Here is an 8,263-nt window from a genome sequence, read left to right as displayed (position 1 = left end):
TAGAAACTCCACCGTTGAAAATACATAAGAACAAGAGTGATCATTGGCTTCGGTCCCAGAGAGGGAACCAGAAGAACCAAGATCTGATCTAAGATCTAAAGTGATCAAAAGATGAAAATACAATAGTAAAAGGTCCTACTTATAGAAAACTAGTAGCCTAGGGTTTACAGAGATGAGTAAATGACATAAAAATCCACTTCCGGGCCCACTTGGTGTGTGCTTGGGCTGAGCAATGAAGCATTTTCGTGTAGAGACTCTTCTTGGAGTTAAACGCCAGCTTTTATGCCAGTTTGGGCGTTTAACTCCCATTTTGGTGCCAGTTCCGGCGTTTAACGCTGGAATTCCTGAGGGTGACTTTGAACGCCGGTTTGGGCCATCAAATCTTGGGCAAAGTATGGACTATCATATATTGCTGGAAAGTCCAGGATGTCTACTTTCCAACGCCGTTGAGAGCGCGCCAATTGGGCCTCTGTAGCTCCAGAAAATCCACTTAGAATGCAGGGAGGTCAGAATCCAACAACATCTGCAGTCTTTTTTGGTCTCTGAATCAGATTTTTGCTCAGGTCCCTCAATTTCAGCCAGAAAATACCTGAAATCACAGAAAAATACACAAACTCATAGTAAAGTCCAGAAAAGTGAATTTTAACTAAAAACTAATAAAAATATACTAAAAACTAACTAGATCATACTAAAAACATACTAAAAACAATGCCAAAAAGCGTACAAATTATCCGCTCATCACAACACCAAACTTAAATTGTTGCTTGTCCTCAAGCAACTGAAAATCAAATAAGATAAAAAGAATAGAATATGCAATGAATTCCAAAAACATCTATGAAGATCAGTATTAATTAGATGAGCGGGGCTTTTAGCTTTTTGCCTCTGAACAGTTTTGGCATCTCACTCTATCCTTTGAAATTCAGAATGATTGGCTTCTTTAGGAACTCAGAATCCAGATAGTGTCATTGATTCTCCTAGTTAAGTATGATGATTCTTGAACATAGCTACTTATTGAGTCTTGGCCGTGGCCCAAAGCACTCTGTCTTCCAGTATTACCACCGGATACATACATGCCACAGACACATAATTGGGTGAACCTTTTCAGATTGTGACTCAGCTTTGCTAGAGTCCCCAATTAGAGGTGTCCAGGGTTCTTAAGCACACTTTTTTTTGCCTTGGATCACATCTTTATTTCTTTCTTTTTCTTTCTTTTTCTTCTTTTTTTCGTTTTTTTTCGAATTTTTTTTTCATTGTTTTTTCTTGCTTCAAGAATCATTTTAATGATTTTTCAGATCCTCAGTAACATGTCTCCTTTTTCATCATTCTTTCAAGAGCCAACATTCATGAACCACAAATTCAAAAGACATATGCACTGTTTAAGCATACATTCAGAAAACAAAAATATTGCCACCACATCAAAATAATTAAACTGTTATAAAATTCAAAATTCATGCAATTCTTTTCTTTTCCAATTAAGAACATTTTTCATTCAAGAAAGGTGATGGATTCATAGGACATTCCTAACTTTGAGGCATAGACACTAAGACACTAATGATCACAAGACACAAACATAGACAAACATAAGCACTAAAATTCGAAAAACAGGAAAATAAAGAACAAGGAAATTAAGGAACGGGTCCACCTTAGTGATGGCGGCTCTTTCTTCCTCTTGAAGATCCTATGGAGTGCTTGAGCTCCTCAATGTCTCTTCCTTGTCTTTGTTGCTCCTCTCTCATGATTATTTGATCTTCTCTAATTTCATGGAGGATGATGGAATGTTCTTGATGCTCCACCCTTAGTTGTCCCATGTTGGAACTCAATTCTCCTAGGGAGGTGTTTAGTTGCTCCCAATAGTTTTGTGGAGGAAAGTGCATCCCTTGAGGTATCTCAGGGATCTCATGATGAGTGGGGTCTCTTGTGTGCTCCATCCTCTTCTTAGTGATGGGCTTGTCCTCATCAATAGGGGTGTCTCCCTCTATGTCAACTCCAACTGAATAACAGAGGTGACAAATGAGATGAGGGAAGGCTAACCTTGCCAAGGTAGAGGACTTGTCCGCCACCTTATAAAGCTCTTGGGCTATAACCTCATGAACTTCTATTCCTTCTCCAATCATGATGCTATGAATCATGATAGCCCGGTCTATGGTAACTTCGGACCGGTTGCTAGTGGGAATGATTGAGCGTTGGATAAACTCTAACCATCCTCTAGCTACGGGTTTGAGGTCATGCCTTCTCAATTGAACCGGCTTCCCTCTTGAATCTCTCTTCCATTGGGCGCCCTCTTCACATATGACTGTGAGGACTTGGTCCAACCTTTGATCAAAGTTGACCCTTCTAGTGTAAGGATGTTCATCTCCTTGCATCATGGGCAAATTGAATGCCAACCTTACACTTTCCGGACTAAAATCCAAGTATTTCCCCCGAACCATAGTAAGATAATTCTTTGGATCCGGGTTCACACTTTGATCATGGTTCTTGGTGATCCATGCATTGGCATAGAACTCTTGAACCATCAAGATTCCAACTTGTTGAATGGAGTTGGTAAGAACTTCCCAACCTCTTCTTCGGATCTCATGTCGGATCTCCGGATATTCACCCTTTTTGAGTGAAAAAGGGACCTCGGGGATCACCTTCTTCAAGGCCACAACTTCATAGAAGTGGTCTTGATGCACCCTTGAGATGAATCTTTCCATCTCCCATGACTCGGAGGTGGAAGCTTTTGCCTTCCCTTTCCTCTTTCTAGAGGTTTCTCCGGCCTTGGATGCCATAAATGGTTATGGAAAAACAAAAAGCAATGCTTTTACCACACCAAACTTAAAAGATTTACTCGTCCTCGAGCAAAATAAGAAAGAAGAGAGTAGAAGAAGAAGAAATGAAGGAGATGGGAAGGCGCTTTGTTTTCGGCTAAGAAGGGGAAGAAGTGGTGTTTAGGTTGTGTGAAAATGAAGGAGTGAAGATGGGTTTATATAGGAGAGGGGGAAGGGTAAGGTTCGGTCAAGTGAGGGTGGGTTTGGGTGGGAAAGTGGTTTGAATTTGAATGGTGAGGTAGGTGGGGTTTTATGAAGGATGGATGTGAGTGGTGAAGAGAAAGATGGGATTTGATAGGTGAAGAGTTTTTGGGGAAGAGGTGGTGAGGTGATTGATGAATGGGTGAAGAAGAGAGAGAGAGTGGTGGGGTAGGTGGGGATCCTGTGGGGTCCACAGATCCTGAGGTGTCAAGGAAAAGTCATCCCTGCACCAAATGGCAAGCAAAATCTCGTTTTGTGCCAATTCTGGCGTTTAACGCTGGGTTGGTGCCCATTTCTGGCGTTTAACGCCAGCTTCTTGCCCTTTTCTGGCGTTTAACGCCAATCTGGTGCCCCTTTCTGGCGTTAAACGCCCAGAATGGTGCCAGACTGGGCGTTAAACGCCCAACAGCTAACCTTACTGGCGTTTAAACGCCAGTAGGTGCGTCCTCCAGGGTGTGCTGTTTTTCTTCCTATTTTTCATTCTGTTGTTGCTTTTTTCATTGATTTTGTGACTTCTCATGATCATCAACCTACAAAAAACATAAAATAACAAAAGAAAATAGTTAATTATAAAACATTGGGTTGCCTCCCAACAAGCGCTTCTTTAATGTCATTAGCTTGACAGAGGACTCTCATGGAGCCTCAGAAATGCTCAGAGCTATGTTGGAACCTCCCAACACCAAACTTAGAGTTTGAATGTGGGGGTTCAACACCAAACTTAGAGTTTGGTTGTGGCCTCCCAACACCAAACTTAGAGTTTGACTGTGGGGGCTCTGTTTGGCTCTGTTTTGAGGGAAGCTCTTCATGCTTCCTCTCCATGATGATAGAGGGATATCCTTGAGCCTTAAACATCAAGGATTCTTCATTCACTTGAATGATCAACTCTCCTCTATCAACATCAATCACAGCCTTTGCTGTGGCTAGGAAGGGTCTGCCAAGGATGATGGATTCATCCATGCACTTCCCAGTCTCTAGGACTATGAAATCAGTAGGGATGTAATGGTCTTCAACTTTTACCAAAACATCCTCTACAAGTCCATAGGCTTGTTTTCTTGAATTGTCCGCTATCTCTAGTGAGATTTTTGCAGCTTGCACCTCAAAGATCCCTAGCTTCTCCATTACAGAGAGAGGCATGAGGTTTACACTTGATCCTAAGTCACACAAGGCCCTCTTGAAGGTCATGGTGCCTATGGTACAAGGTATTGAAAACTTCCCAGGATCCTGTCTCTTTTGAGGCAGTTTCTGCCTAGACAAGTCATCCAGTTCTTTGGTGAGCAAAGGGGGTTCATCCTCCCAAGTCTCATTTCCAAATAACTTGTCATTTAGCTTCATGATTGCTCCAAGGTATTTAGCAACTTGCTCTTCAGTGACATACTCATCCTCTTCAGAGGAAGAATACTCATCAGAGCTCATGAATGGCAGAAGTAAGTCCAATGGAATCTCTATGGTCTCATTTTGAGCCTCAGATTCCCATGGTTCCTCATTGGGGAACTCATTGGAGGTCAGTGGACGTCTATTGAGGTCTTCCTCAGTGGCGTTCACTGCCTCTTCTTCCTCCCAAAATTTGGCCATGTTGATGGCTTTGCACTCTCCTTTTGGATTTTCCTCTATATTGCTTGGGAGAGTACTAGGAGGGAGTTCAGTAATTTTCTTGCTCAGCTGTCCCACTTGTGCCTCCAAATTTCTAATGGAGGACCTTGTTTCAGTCATGAAACTTTGAGTGGTTTTGATCAAATCAGAGACCATGGTTGCTAAGTCAGAGGTATTCTGCTTAGAACTCTCTGTCTGTTGCTGAGAAGATGATGGAAAAGGTTTGCTATTGCTAAACCTGTTTCTTCCACCATTATTATTATTGAAACCTTGTTGAGGTCTCTGTTGATCCTTCCATGAAAAATTTGGATGATTTCTCCATGAAGGATTATAGGTGTTTCCATAGGGTTCTCCCATGTAATTCACCTCTTCCATTGAAGGGTTCTCAGGATCATAAGCTTCTTCCTCAGATGAAGCTTCCTTAGTACTGCTTGGTGCATTTTGCATTCCAGACAGACTTTGAGAAATCATACTGACTTGTTGAGTCAATATTTTGTTCTGAGCCAATATGGCATTCAGAGTGTCAATCTCAAGAACTCCTTTCTTCTGACTAGTCCCATTGTTCACAGGATTTCTTTCAGAAGTGTACATGAATTGGTTATTTGCAACCATTTCAATCAGCTCTTGAGCTTCTGTAGGCGTCTTCTTCAGATGAAGAGAGCCTCCAGCAGAGCTATCCAAAGACATCTTGGACAGTTCAGAGAGACCATCATAGAAAATACCTATGATACTCCATTCAGAAAGCATATCAGAAGGACACTTTCTGATTAATTGTTTGTATCTTTCCCAAGCTTCATAGAGGGATTCTCCTTCCTTCTGTCTGAAGGTTTGGACTTCCACTCTAAGCTTACTCAATTTTTGAGGTGGAAAGAACTTTGCCAAGAAGGCATTGACTAGCTTTTTCCAAGAGTCCAGGCTTTCTTTATGTTGTGAGTCCAACCATGTTCTAGCTCTGTCTCTTACAGCAAAAGGGAATAGCATAAGTCTGTAGACCTCAGGGTCAACCCCATTAGTCTTGACAGTGTCACAGATTTGCAAGAACTCAGCTAAAAACTGATGAGGATCTTCCAATGGAAGTCCATGGAACTTGCAATTCTGTTGCATTAGAGAAACTAATTGAGGCTTAAGCTCAAAGTTGTTTGCTCCAATGGCAGGGATAGAGATGCTTCTCCCATAGAAGTCGGGAGTAGGTGCAGTAAAGTCACCCAACACCTTCCTTGCATTGTTGGCATTGTTGTTGGTTTCGGCTGCCATGAGTTCTTCTTCTTTGAGGAATTCGGTTAGGTCTTTTATAGAGAATTGTGCCTTAGCTTCTCTTAGCTTTCGCTTCAAGGTCCTATCAGGTTCGGGATCAGCCTCAACAAGGATGCTTTTGTCTCTGCTCCTGCTCATAAGAAAGAGAAGAGAACAAGGAAATATGGAATCCTCTATGTCACAGTACAGAGATTCCTTGAGGTGTCAGAGGAAAAGAAAAACAGAAGGCAGAAGTAGAAATTTTGAACTTATCAAAGAAGATGGAGTTCGAATTTTGCATTAAGGAATAGTGTTAGTCCATAAATAGAAGGATGTGAGAAGAAGGGAAGTGGTTTTCGAAAATTAAGTAAGAAATTTTGAAAACATTTTGAAAAACACTAATTAATTTTCGAAAACCAAGAGTGGGAAAGAGATCAAATGATTTTTGAAAAAGATTTTGAAATTAGAAATTAAAAAGATTTGATTGAAAACCATTTTGAAAAAGATGTGGTTAAGAAGATATGATTAGTTTTAAAAAAATGTGATTGAGAAGATATGATTTGAAAAATATTTTTAAAAAGATTTAATTTTGAAAATTAGTAACTTGCCTAACAAGAAAAGATATGATTCAAACATTAAACCTTTCTCAACAGAAAAGGCAACATACTTGAAGTGTTGAATCAAATCATTAATTGATGGCAGGTATCTTTAAAAATGGAAAGAAATTGAATTTGAAAAAGATTTGATTGAAAAGATATGATTTGAAAAAGATTTGATTTTGAAAAATTTTGAAAACTTGAAAAAAATTTGCATTGAAAACAGAATCTTCCCTCTTGTGCCATCCTGGCGTTAAACGCCCAGAATGGTGCACATTCTGGCATTTAACGCCCAAAACTATACTTTTTTGGGCGTTAAACGCCCAACCAGGTACCCTGGCTGGCGTTTAAACGCCAGTCTGTCCTTCTTCACTGGGCGTTTTGAACGCCCAGCTTTTTCTGTATAATTCCTCTGCTGTGTGTTCTGAATCTTCAATTCTCTGTATTATTGACTTGAAAAGACACAAATTAAAAATATTTTTTGATTTTTAATAAAGAGGAATAATCAAAATGCAACTAAAATCAAATAACAATGCATGCAAGACACCAAACTTAGCAGTTTGTATACTACTGACACTAATGAGAATGCATATGAGACACATAAACACTCAAGTCAAGAGAATTCAAAGATCAGAGTAATGAAATCATCAAGAACAACTTGAAGATCCTTAAGACACATGAATGAATGCATGCAATTGACACCAAACTTAAAATGAAACACTAGACTCAAACAAGAAATATTTTTGGATTTTATGATTTTGTAATTTTTCTGTGTTTTTCGAAAATTAAGTGGAAAAAGGTATCAAAATTCTTAATGAGAATTCCAGGAATCATGCAATGTTTAGTCTAAGACTCCGGTCCAGGAATTAGACATGGCTTCACAGCCAGCCAAGCTTTCAAAGAAAGCTTCGGTCCAAAACACTAGACATGGCCAATGGCCAGCCAAGCCTTAGCAGATCACTGCTCCGAAAGCAAGATTGATAGAAATCAACAAGCTCTTGTGATGATAAGTTGAAACCTTGGTCCAATGGAATTAGACATGGCTTCACAGCCAGCCAGATTTCAACAAATCATCATGAAACTCTAGAATTCATCTTCAAGAATTCCGAAAAAAAAAATACCTAATCTAAGCAACAAGATGAACCGTCAGTTGTCCAAACTCAACAATCCCCGGCAACGGCGCCAAAAACTTGGTAGCGCGAAATTGTGATCAATACTTTTCACAAATCAAATAATCCCCGGTAATGAATCCAAAAACTTGGTGTTCAATACCATGGCATAAACACAACTTCGCACCACTAACCAGCAAGTGTACTGGGTCGTCCAAGTAATAAACCTTACGTGAGTAAGGGTCGATCCCACAGAGATTGTTGGTATGAAGCAAGCTATGGTCACCTTGTAAATCTTAGTCAGTCTAACTCAAATGGGTATGGTGATAAACGCATAAAACATAAAGATAAAGATAGAGATACTTATGTAATTCATTGGTAGGAATTTCAGATAAGCGTATGAAGATGCCTTCCCTTCCGTCTCTCTGCTTTCCTACTGTCTTCATCCAATCCTTCTTCCTCCTTTCCATGGCAAGCTCAATCAAGGGTTTCACCATTGTCAGTGGCTACCTCCCATCCTCTCAGTGGAAATGTTCAACGCACCCTGTCACGGCACGGCTATCCATCTGTCGGTTCTCGATCAGGCCGGAATAGAATCCAGTGATTCTTTTGCGTCTGTCACTAACGCCCCGCCCTCAGGAGTTTGAAGCACGTCACAGTCATTCAATCATTGAATCCTACTCAGAATACCACAGACAAGGTTAGACCTTCCGGATTCTCTTGAATG

The 8,263-nt window shown here is 40.4% G+C and overlaps 1 non-coding gene across 1 annotated transcript; it reads left to right on the top strand.

Annotated features, from left to right (window-relative positions):
* The first annotated feature begins 5,339 nt into the window (after nt 1-5,339).
* LOC112719298 (small nucleolar RNA R71) lies at nt 5,340-5,447 on the top strand. The gene has a single exon (XR_003161604.1). It is a non-coding gene; the product is annotated as a small nucleolar RNA R71 (small nucleolar RNA).
* The last annotated feature ends 2,816 nt before the right edge of the window (nt 5,448-8,263 follow it).

This window comes from Arachis hypogaea, chromosome 10, assembly GCF_003086295.3.
Source record: "Arachis hypogaea cultivar Tifrunner chromosome 10, arahy.Tifrunner.gnm2.J5K5, whole genome shotgun sequence".
Taxonomy (NCBI): domain Eukaryota; kingdom Viridiplantae; phylum Streptophyta; class Magnoliopsida; order Fabales; family Fabaceae; genus Arachis; species Arachis hypogaea.
The sequence above is the reverse complement of the archived record's forward strand: the minus strand, read 5'-3'. Positions and strand labels throughout refer to the sequence as shown.